Raw genomic sequence first — 12,365 nt, 5'->3', positions numbered from 1 at the left:
AAAGAAATACTCCAGGAGTTTAGGAGGCAGGTGCCCGAGGCAGGAGCGACTACAGCCACGCTGTAGATGCAGATAAGTGGTATTTCACACCCGGACGGCTGCGCCCCACACTGAGTGTTTGTTCAGGAAAAGTTATTGGGCTTCACATATCCACGAGTCGTCCTACAATATCATTTTGACTAATTAAGAGTCGGGACTTGTTAGTGGGCGAACAATCCACGTTTTGTTTTGTTATTACCATAGTTATGCGACCACAATTAAGGGCCCCACCGCGGCTGCGACGTGGGTTTCTCCCTTACGAGGGCTTTGACTTTCCAGAGTCCCGCAAGGCTCCTTTGAGACGAGCCTCACCACCGGAAACAACTGTTCCTTTTCGTTTTGGTGGCGTGTTGATAAAGACTGTTTCAATTTGTTCTTACTATGTCTGTTTTTTGGGAGAGATGTTTAAAGTGTATAAATCCAATGCCAACGGGGGCACAGAGAGGGTGGATTTAACTGACGTGGTAAATTATGAATAAGCAAATACTTAAGGTAGTCTCACTTAATGTAAACGGTATCCTAAACCCAGCAAAGAGAAGTAAAATACTGTCAAAAATGAAAAAGGAAAGTGCTCAGGTTGTGCTCTTACAAGAGACACATCTCACTCCATCAGAACATGGGAAACTTAAAAGAATGGGATTTTCAAAGGTATATTATTCATCTTACAAATCAGGGCATAGAAGAGGTGTAGCAATTTTGATTTCACAAAAAGTGTCATTTGAACACATGTCAGAGATATCAGACAAAGAAGGAAGGTACATAATGGTTACAGGGAAAATTGAGGATACAATCATAACACTAGGTAGCATCTATACACCTCCTGGAAGTGATTTTTCCTTATATAGAAAACTTTTTGATTTGATGATAGGGGCGACTGGTACTGTCATTTTCGGTGGAGATTGGAATATCCGTCTTAACCCAAAATAAGACTCATCAAAAAATACAACCGTCACATCATTACATAAGAAAATTTACATATTAATGTCAGAACTAGGTATACTTGATCTTTGGCGGGATTTTTACCCATCGAGCCGTGATTACACTTTTTACTCATGTCCTCATGACGTGTATTCGAGGATAGATTATTTTTTCGTGTTGAAAAGGGACCGCCATAAAGTACAAAACTGTGATATCGGATGCATTGATTTATCTGACCATGCACCTCTCTCTTGCAAGGTTCATATTGGTGACAATATGAGAAGAACATTATGGAGATTAAATACGAGCATCCTTAACAACCCTAAATTTAAGACCCAAATGAAAGACGAAATAAAAATGTTTCTAGAAGACAACGATACAGGAGAAATTGATTCAACTATAGTATGGGATGCATTAAAGGCAGTTGTCAGAGGAAGGATTATTTCATTCTGTGCTCATGAAAAAAAGGAAAAACAACTGAAATTAAAAAGCCTCAATAAAGAATTAAAGGACCTTGAGATGCAGCATAAAAGAGAACAGAAATCGACTTTGATGACAAACATTAAGAAAATTAGAAACGAAATAAATATGCTCTTCTCACAAGAAATTGAGAAAAAAATGATATTTACAAGACAGAAATACTACGAATCAGGTTCAAAATCATCTAAGCTTCTGGCAAGGAAGCTACAAAAACAGCAAACAGACAGTACAATATATAAAATAAGAGACCCAGACTCCAAAACTATTCAATATAAACAAGATGAAATACAAAACACATTTAGGAAATACTACAAGTCTCTATATACACAACCACACTTAAAAGATGAACAGCAAATTGATAGGTTCCTCGACTCTCTCAATTTGCCTGTCTTATCAGAAGACCAAAATAAAACATTAACGACTGCAGTAACTGAGAAGGAGTTAAATGATGCCATCTCCAGGCTTAAAGCGAACAAGTCACCTGGCCCAGATGGCTTCCCATCAGAGTGGTACAAAGTTTTCCGACTTGATCTGATGCCAAGCCTTCTGCGTGCCTGCAATACATCAATGACGAATGCTAAAATGCCTCCATCATGGAATGAGGCAGTGATCTCTGTTATCCCAAAAGAGGGAAAAGATAAATTAGAATGTGGGTCATACAGACCGATATCGGTGTTAAATGTTGACTATAAATTATACACAGCTATCCTTGCCAGAAGATTAGAGAAGATTCTCCCCCAGTTAATACATAATGACCAGACTGGATTTATCTCACAAAGAGAGACTCACGACAATATCAGACGGTCACTACACATACTGGAACATATCCAACAGAACAAAATTGAAGCTTTCTTAATTAGCTTAGATGCCGAGAAGGCATTTGACTCAGTGAGTTGGCCTTTTCTACACAGAGTCCTAGGAAAATTTGGGATGCATGAGGGCTTTGTCAAGATCATCCACACGCTGTACAATAAACCGTCAGCTCGGATAAAAATAAACGGACACCTTTCAGATGCCATTACATTAGAACGGGGCACTAGACAGGGCTGCCCTGCCTCACCACTTCTCTTTGCGCTCTATATTGAGCCCCTCGCACAATGGATAAGGCAGTCCGAAAACATCAAAGGTATGCGTATAAATGATGAAGACCACAAACTGGCTTTGTATGCCGATGACGTGCTGATCTATTTAAGTGACCCCCCTAACTCTTTTTTTGAATTAATGAACCTTTTAGAAACATTCGGTAGTTACTCAGGATACAAGTTGAATATACAAAAAACGCAAATTTTGACCTTCAATCATTCACCCTCAAGACACCTCAGAGAGAAATTTCAATTTAAATGGGACCAGTGCACTTTGAAATACCTTGGGATATACTTACCAAAAGACATTCTAACACTGGGAGAGATAAACTATGGCCCTCTATCAACAAAAATTAAAGATGATATACATAGATGGAATTCTATCTCTTTCCTTGGTCTTACCCACAGAATAGATTCGGTAAGAATGAACATCCTTCCACGGTACCTATATTTATTTCAAGCACTCCCGGTAGAAATGCCGTCACAACAGCTATCCGAACTGAATAAGGTTATTTCTAGATTCGTCTGGCAGGGGAAAAAACCCAGAGTGAAATTTAAAACCCTGCAGCTCCCAAGGGAGGAAGGAGGAATGGCTCTTCCAAACTTTAAAGATTATTTTTTTGCAGCTCAGGCTAAACCTCTAATTAATATATGTAATCCAACATTCCACGCCAGGTGGAAAGATATTGAGCTCTCTATTCAAAATGATCCCCCAATTCACGCAATTTTAGCTTACAAAAATTTAAGAGATTTCATTAATCGTCTGCAGAATCCATGGATCAAAGCTCAAATGAGAACGTGGAGCATGATGAAAGAAGAGTACAAACTAGACCATAAATTACAAATAATCCAATGGTGTGCTTATGACCCTGACTTCAAGCCTAACACAATAGACCATAGGTTCAAACTCTGGGTGTCAAAAGGGATAACGACATTCTACTCCTTAACAAAAAAAGGACAATTAAAGGACTTTGAAAATTTGAGGAAAGAATACTGCCTTGAAAAATCAGATTTTTATAGGTATCTCCAAATACGTAACCATTTCGAACACAATATTAAAAAGAAAACAGACTTAAATGACCCCATATTGAAGATACTTATCGGTGCCTATCAAGAAGACTCAAATAAAGGGGTTATCTCCAGATTCTATAAAGGCCTTAGGACAAAAAAAGCCCACTCTACTGAATATATTAAAGCAAGATGGGAAGAGGAAGGTAATTTCTCGATTACGAGTGAAGATTGGCTCGAAAAATGTAAATTCCAGTGGAAGTGCACAAATTCTAACACATGGCGGGAGTTTGGGTGGAAATGTTTGGTAAGATTTTTCATTACACCAAAACAGAAAGCATATACTGGAGAGGCTAATACCAAATGTTGGAGACAGTGTGGACTTCAGGGAGCTAACCACTGGCATGTTTTCTGGGAATGCCCAGGGATACAGCCCTTTTGGATAGAGATTCACAAAGTACTGAAAACCATATTCAATGCTGATATGACTTTTGAGTTTTCTACACTATATTTGGGAAAGGCCAACTTCCTGGTGAAACGGTCAGATGAATATCTATTTGGTATTTTGATATCTGCTGCTAAAAAAGCGCTCACAAGGCGATGGCTGCTCCCTGAGTCCCCCACTGTTCAGGAGTGGATAGACATAGTGAATGATATTTACGTCATGGAAAAGATTACATTCTGTCTCCGTCTCCAGAAAAATGCATTTGTTAAACTTTGGACAAAATGGGTTGAATATGTGAAACCTTTACGCCCAGAGTTTGTGGAGGTATTAGATAAATGAACCTTGTTTTGTTGTCTCTCCTTTCCTCTCACCCCGTCCCTTTTTTTTTTTTTTTAATGCTGAAGATTGACACTGATACGATCCTATTAATATTCTGATCCCACCCTCGACTCCCCCCATCCACCTTTCCCCTGCCATGCACTGAGAACTGCTCCCGCTCCTCCCATACATGCTGAAGACTACCCATAACCCCCCCCCCACCTACCTAAGAATCATGTTGGTCACTTCTCTACTGTAAGGACATTATGGACATGTATGTGCACACTTTTTCTCCCAAACTGTACAAAGTTCTTTATGGTTTCTCTCTCTCTTTCTCTTTCTTTCTTTTTTTTTTTTGTTTTTTGTTACTGTTCTATATGCTTACTTATCTAAAATGTAAAAATTGGATGGCGGAGAAAAATGATACTGCCTTTGCCTTTATGACATTTACTGCCATACCTAAATAAAGGATATATATAAAAAAAAAAAGATTAAGGTAAATCTTATTAGTTCACTAGTACTATGTGGTATGTATAAAAGTACTTGTATAGACTTTGGATTAGACTAGATAGTATTAGACTAGTGAGTACTTTAATATTCAAACTGTAAGTCTGGATATAATGTCAATGATTCTAACAAAAATACGTACAGGTCAGGCTGTCTGTGCAGACAGGTATGGCGCGTCTTTCAGTGGCTGAAGGCAGCGTAATGTGTGGGGAGGTCAAAAACAGGTCAATGACACTTTCATGTGCAATCGGAAAACTTGAATTTGAATGATGCTTAAATAACAATGATTATCGCAAAATAAAAAAATATGAGTGGGTTAGCATTTATACATTCCAATTAAAATAATTTAAATTAAACTGGAATAGGCCTTTATCTGCTGTTCAGCAAGTAATGCAAGTACCAGTAAAAATATTGATGCTTTTGATATTTTGCTTAAATCAAGTGAAGTCAACTCATCTTTGTTTATATAGTGCTTTACACATAATGCAGTAGATCGTGTGTGACAGAGAGAGAGAGATACTTATGTAATTAAATATATACCCGCCTACAAATAAAAATAAATAAACATTTATTTTCTTTATCATCTTTTCTTGATAAAGAAAAAGATACCACGCTGATACGATAGCTATTGGCTGTCTTGCCATGTTGCTTTGAATATGATTTGTTGATGTGATTGTCATCACGAAAACTGGCCAATGACAACTGTGCGCGCCTTCTTTTTGAAAATACGTCAGTTTGAATGGGTACGCGCTGGCAAACGTGCACTAGTGGACTACCTGACCACTAACGATTACCTGGATTATTACCTGGATTATTTTACATCTGCTTGCCATGTTTTCATTTGGAGCGAATCTGAGTTGTGGGATTTCAACGGAGAACAAAAAAGTGGAGTATGGACACAGTTGAAGGGTCAGGCGGATCTGTTTGGTCAGCTATTACTTGGACTTCATTCTATAACTGTTCTGCTGTATCAGGTAAGAATACATTTCCCTTCCCTTTGTAAATTCATAACCTAACGCAGTGTTTGTGTTCATTCCCTTAATTTACAGTGATGGTCTTGTCAAACTGTTAGCTAACCGTTAACTAACGTTATCTGAAAACATTTTATGCAAGAAATAAGCTATGCAGTTGGTGAATCCGTCTTTATTTTAGATCGACAACGGTCAGTTTAAAATATTTGACAGCTTGTGGGAGGCGGCGCCCCGTCTCTCAAAACTCGCAGCGACGCGAAGCCATTGCACGGCAAACAAACAAAATAGTGTAGTGCTGTGTCCATTTATTCAACTCAAGCATTAATTCAAGAACAGCAATAAGGTTTGTGGCATTCAGATAGCACCATACAGCTTCACTTCTACTGGAAACAGAAGCACTGATGTCAACCTGAACACTGAAATAAACATTCATACTGGGAGAGGTAGCTACAGCAGCAGCTACCTCTCCTAGCATGAATGTTTACTCCAGTGTTACTGTTGACTTCAGTGCTGACGTTTCCAGTAGAAGTGAATATCGCTGCTTCCTGCGTTGTCACTTCTTGTCCGCATATTTTTTGGGAAAAAAATACGGATATCCATACCGAACACCACAGCTAACTACCGACGAGAGCAACTGCGACCATGAACGTCAAGTACTAACAGCGTCCCTCTCATGAGTATGACTCAATGACCCGCCTCCCCAACCCCTGTAATTGGCCAGCACGTTTGTTCGTTGATTGGATTGGTTGAATTGTATCGACAAACCGAGATAGGAATAATAGAGAGTTGGCCACTCCAAGGCCAAAACCCAAATAAAATAAAGTTTCCAGCCCAGGGCAGGCACGGCCATATCTATGGGCACGGCTGACTCTGTGGGCGGGCACGGCCCGCCAATGCCCGCCCATGCCGCTGGGACTGCCGTGATTTCATGAAGGAGAGCACCTGTCAATCATCCTCCTATTGGCAGCCCACCAAGCCTGCAATACTGACTCTGGATCAACTAATAATAATAGAAAAATAAATAAAATCCTTTTTATAGTAAGGACTTTTCAGTGGATCTTACTTTGTCCTTTTTCCCTTCCCCCTCCCCAAGGTGCATCAAAGATCCAGCTGATTACTGGCAATTTGGAGGAGGATTCTTCTTGATCTGCTACATTGCACTGTCACCTCTGGTACAGATTTATTGACCTTTTGTGGTATGTTTTGATTTTATTTGATTATACACTGTACATTTAAGGTTAAATTAAGAGGGCTAAAGAGGCTAAATTAAGAATGTAATGCATGTGTACAAATACTACACATATTATTGGAACTACAGAGCCCCCAGGGACAGGAGAACATTGTGGAAAACAATATAAAATTGAATTGGAAAATACAAGCTAAAAAAAACTGACAACAACCCCCTCAGCCCAGCAGCTCTCCACCTGTTTCAAAAGTGAAACGCCATCACCTCGTCATGATAGTACAGCTAACAGACAAGATAGACACATAGAGAAATATCATTTTTAGTTTTTCAGTTCTTCCTTGGGGGTCTCTGAAGAACTGTTTGTGAATAATTGGCTGATATTGTAAATTTATAACTCAATACATTAAATAAAGGGGTTTTAGAATCAATATTGGTGTGTATTTTATTTATAATTAAGTTTCGCGACCTACTTTAATTGAAACAGTGAAGATCTTTAGATGTATCGATTTTGAATGTATGTTTTGAGTTGAGGATATTTCACAATAATCTTTTACATGATATTTTCAGTCAGTAACGTAGTTAAAATATTCAATGTATTACATTAAAACTGTAATATTACAAAAACTGAATCATTAAATACTTAGCATGTAACACACTTATTGAAGGTGTTTGATTGTAAAAATATAGGAAAAATATGTAGAATAGTGGTATTTTAATGCAGAACCATGCAGAATGAAAATGTTACTTAATCTGATAGATGTATTATTATAGCAGTGTTTCCCCTAGAATTTTTTCAGGCCCGGTGGTACCCACCGAAAAAACCCTAAACAGACGAGACACGTGGGATGGTGTATTGGTGGAGTTGGATTAAGTCAGGTGGCACAGCAAGCAGTCTGCAATTCTGCAATTATTATATTTGCATTCAACATTTTTGTTCAACCAGAGTGTATTCAAGGTTTTCAAGGATTCAAGGAGAGAGTGACTTATTAAGGTGCCGGTTGATGGAAATGATCCAAAATTAGGTGCCGGAAAAATATGGCTTGAAATTGAGGAGCATCACATTAATAGCTACAGATACTGTAAAACACTATAACGACATATGAGTGCATATATTGTCTTATTTTATCAAGTAAAATATAAGTTATAGGTTTACTCAACAGCCTAATAGTTCATAGAAATTCAGGTAGAAATAGGTTAACTCAGAGTTCCACAGCTTATCAAAAAACAATCCTTATTTTATTAACATAGGCTGCCTAAGGGCGCGATCAGTAGCGTGCCTCGGCACGATTGCCCCCCACAGGGGGTCCCCCGCGGCTTTGCATTCACACTGCTCCAGCCCAAACAGGCTTTGGCTCGTTAGCCGGTTGTACATACGTCATCACGTCCTAATACTACACACGCATGGCTTGATGTTGTTTTTAAGGAGCGCCCTCTCTGCATATATTTCTCAACGCTCAAATGTGCGCACGAGCGGATCTGTGCGAGCAGGCTGCGCGAGGAAAGCGGATTTTGGACGGAGACACACAGCGGCATTTTTCTTATAAATGCACCGGTCCGGTTCCGGCACCGGTCCGGTTCCGCTCACACCACGAGTCTGAAGAGTGCAACAGCTTATCAAAATACAGTGTCAACTTTCCGTGTTTTCTAAGTAGAAAGCGACATTGTGGTGGTTTAACGAGGCGGAACGGCATCAGAACAACATCAAGCGCGTAAAGTACACGAAGAAGAATGTAGCGGAAGCGCGCAGCGAGGATTGTGAAAGATATCATTCTGCACATTGGATTTAATGACATTGAAAAACGACAATCAAGAGAGTTGAGAGAATATTTCAATAATTTAACCATTTCTTCACATATTTGGTCCTTTCCCGCCGCACTCTTCCCTGTTTTGGCTAATGCCCTCTTCAGCTCTTCAATAGAAAAAGGAACATCTATCTCACCATGCGCATTATTTTTCCTTCTCAATGCCTCCATATTTCCAGCTTTAGCTGTTTCTCTGCCCTGCTTCCCTTCTTCATTAAGATAACTAGAACTGTGTATTTTTACAAATGTTTTTACCATCATCTCAGCCTTTTCTCTATTGGTCATTGCCACCTCAGCAGTTAACACCGGATAATTCCACTCTCTCTTATTAGTCTAGATGGAATGGGCCAAAAAGTGAAAGCGAGCAGCATTTATGGGTACAAGTGGGCAACCAGCCTACTTTACATATTTCAAGGGTGCTGAATCCAAAAGAACTGGTATTCAAGCAAAATTTTGAGTTTTTGACCTTCTAATTTGCATATCAAAATGGCCTCCAAATTGCCTATCTTGCTCAGTCGTTGGACCATTTTCCCCTAGTTTTTTTGTAAGTAGGCAATCAAAGATGAGGAAATTAAGTTTCTAGATCTATAGTCTAGGGTCAGAGCAAGGATATAGTGGAGGCTCAGTGCCTTTATGTATATATATATATATGCAAAATACCAACTTTTAAGGTGAAATTAGGCATTATTTGTGTCATTTTTTAAGACATAAATATTCAATCAATTCCACTTTTAAATTTTCCATCTCTCATTGTCCTTACTACTGCCTGTGCCTTTTTATATATATTGCACAAAAACTAGAAAAAATGGAAAGATCTCACCGGCAAGACAGGTTCAAGCAAATAATACTCCACCAGGGTATTTCTTCATTAAGCCGTTCCTTTTTTTCTCCCAGGTTAACGCTTAACGAATGCCTTGATAGCGTGTAGCTTTGTCCGGGCATTGGTGGGGCTTTAAGAATACAGGATAATTTAATTCTCAAACACACCCCACATCTCTCTCTTCTTCTTCTTCTTCTTCTTCTTCTTCTTCTTCTTCTTCTTCTTCTTCTTGATTTCCGGCAGGCTGTACGCTATCCAGCGTAATGCTGCCCTCCACCCGTCATTATAAAGACTATTTACCTAAATTTTCTCAAATAGGCCAGCAGAGTGCAGAAATTTTAAAACTGCTCTTCCAAAGGAGTCTGATTTTTCCCCTGATGTAAAAATTCCTTGAAAGGAAATCACAGTCAGACCCAGATCAAACAGGTCTATGTACAGTTGTCGTCTCTGATTACAATATCTGTTACAGTAAAAAACCACATGTTTCACTGTCTCCAGTTCCCCACACTCACATAACCCATTCTCATGTTTACCTATAAATTTTAAGCAGCTCGCTAAACAGCAGTGTCCCAGCTTCAACCTAGTTAAAACAACTTCCTCCTTTCGTGTAAGCTTACTTCTCCATCTTTTGCACTTTACTAAAGGTTGTACACAAAAATAATGCCTTCCCCTCTGCTCCTGGTTCCACTCCTTCTGCCACTGTTGCTCAAGTTTTTCATTACAGATGGACATACATTCACTCTTTCCCATCATTACATTCAGATCTATGTTATCCTTAGATAGTGATTCTCTAGCCAATCTGTCGGCAACTTCGTTCCCCTCTACCCCGAAGTGCCCAGGCACCCACATAAAACACACTTGACAGCCTAGCCGCTCAATTTTTAAAATACAACACAGAATCTCCATTATCAAATCTGGACGGGCACTGGAGGAGCCTTCTTCTAGAGCCACCAATGCGGCAGCAGAATCTGAACAAATAACATTGTTCTCAGTCTTATTTTGCTCTATCCACTCCAGAGCTTTTAGAATTGCCAACAGTTCAGCTGAAAACACCGATAAATTGTCTGATAAACGAATGCTGAGTTGTAGATTCTCATCTGCAACAACAAAAATCCCAGCCCCAGTTTTCCCCGAGACAGGATCCTTTGATCCATCAGTAAAAATTTTAACAAATCCTTCAAACTGGTTCAGGATCATTCTCACATCCCTACACTGACTATTTCTCCCTTCTTCGAGAAGAGACAGCAATACCTCAGGTTCAGGAAGAAACCAAGGCGGAACAGGAGACCACTCATGCCCAGCCATTCTCTGACATTCTACTCCATATTCCCCCGCCAACTGTTTTATACAATGTATAAAATTGAGCTTCTTTCCTTTACCTGAAAACTCCCAAGAACTTTCTAGGAGACATCTTGAGGCAGAACTATAACTTGAACAGCTCAGCTTAGCCCAATAATGGAGCCCTAGCTTTTTCCTCCTGATTTCCAGTGGTAGTTCTCTCATTTAAATAAGTAAAGCAGGGATTGGAGTCGTCCAAAAGGCACCATTACAGACTCTCAGGGCCTTAGCCTGAACCCGGTCCAGTTTACATATCACAGATTTGGCAGCTGAACCAAAAACCACACAACCATAATCCAGAATAGATCTAATCATAGCGCGATAAATCATAGTTAAAGAATCTCGATCAGCACCCCAGTCACTCCAAGCCAGACATCGAAGGATATTAATCACCTTTTCACACTTGCATACAACTTTCTCTATATGGCTTTTCCATGTTAGTCTTTCATCCATCCATAGCCCAAGAAACTTAAACTCTTTCACTCTTTCCACTGGACAGTCATACAACAGAATATTCAAGTCAGGGATTTTCCTCTTATTCCCAAAAATCATAAATTTACTTTTGGAGGATGAGATTCTAAAGCCCCAATCATTAGCCCACTGAACAACCTGATCCAGAGCCTTTTGCACTTGATGAAAAAGAACATGCCAGTTCCTCCCCCTCTTCCAGACAGCCCCATCATCTGCAAATAGAGACTTCCCAAAATGACTAGGAACTTTTGAAAATATATCATTAATCATTATACTGAAGAGAACAGGACTAATAACTGAGCCTTGTGGAGTTCCATTTATAATGTTACCAGTCTCTGAGAGATCTCCCCCTATTTTAACTTGAATAGATCTATTATTAAGGAAATCCTTAATCCAATAAAACATCCTACCTTTAACACCTGCATCATGAAGCTTGATTAGTAACCCCTCCTTCCACATAGTATCATACGCCTTTTCAATATCTAAAAACACAGCAATTACCCCTTCTTTGTTAATAATGGCCTTTTTAACGTCTTGATCTAATACTGCAATGGAGTCCATAGTATTTCTTCCAACCCTAAACCCATTCTGATAACTCACAAAAAAACCTTTGGTTTCAAGGAAATAAACTAACCATCCTTTCCATTACTTTGCATAAAACAGCTGTTAAGGCTATAGGCCGATATGACGACGGATAAGAAGGGTCTTTCCCTGGTTTTAGGACAGGAACCACAACAGCATGTTTCCACACCTTAGGTAAAACACCTGCCTCCCACAGATAATTAGACAGAGCCAGGAGTTCCTCCAAAGCTACATCATCTAAATGTTTAAGCAGTTCATAACTGATACCATCTTGGCCAGGAGTGGTCTTAGCCCCTGCTTGAACTGCTTGTTTAAGCTCTTTCAGAGAGAAGAAAAAAAACTTTGACACACATATTTGCTTTTTCCATATTATTGACTGCTTCACTCTCTCCATCAGA

The 12,365-nt window shown here is 39.4% G+C and overlaps 1 long non-coding RNA gene across 1 annotated transcript in view; it reads right to left on the bottom strand.

The window, feature by feature from the left end:
- Positions 1-9,806, bottom strand: part of LOC311011714 — a 249,912-nt gene extending 240,106 nt beyond the window's left edge. The window contains exon 1 of the long non-coding RNA XR_014596936.1: positions 9,744-9,806. This is a non-coding gene — a long non-coding RNA (uncharacterized lncRNA). The remainder of the gene's footprint in view (positions 1-9,743) is intronic.
- Between the last annotated feature and the right edge of the window lie 2,559 nt (positions 9,807-12,365).

The sequence above is a fragment of the Eutrigla gurnardus genome, assembly GCF_963514095.1.
Source record: "Eutrigla gurnardus genome assembly, chromosome: 4".
In the NCBI taxonomy this organism is placed as follows: domain Eukaryota; kingdom Metazoa; phylum Chordata; class Actinopteri; order Perciformes; family Triglidae; genus Eutrigla; species Eutrigla gurnardus.
Note: the sequence above shows the minus strand (reverse complement) of the source record. Positions and strands in the feature narration are given on the sequence as shown.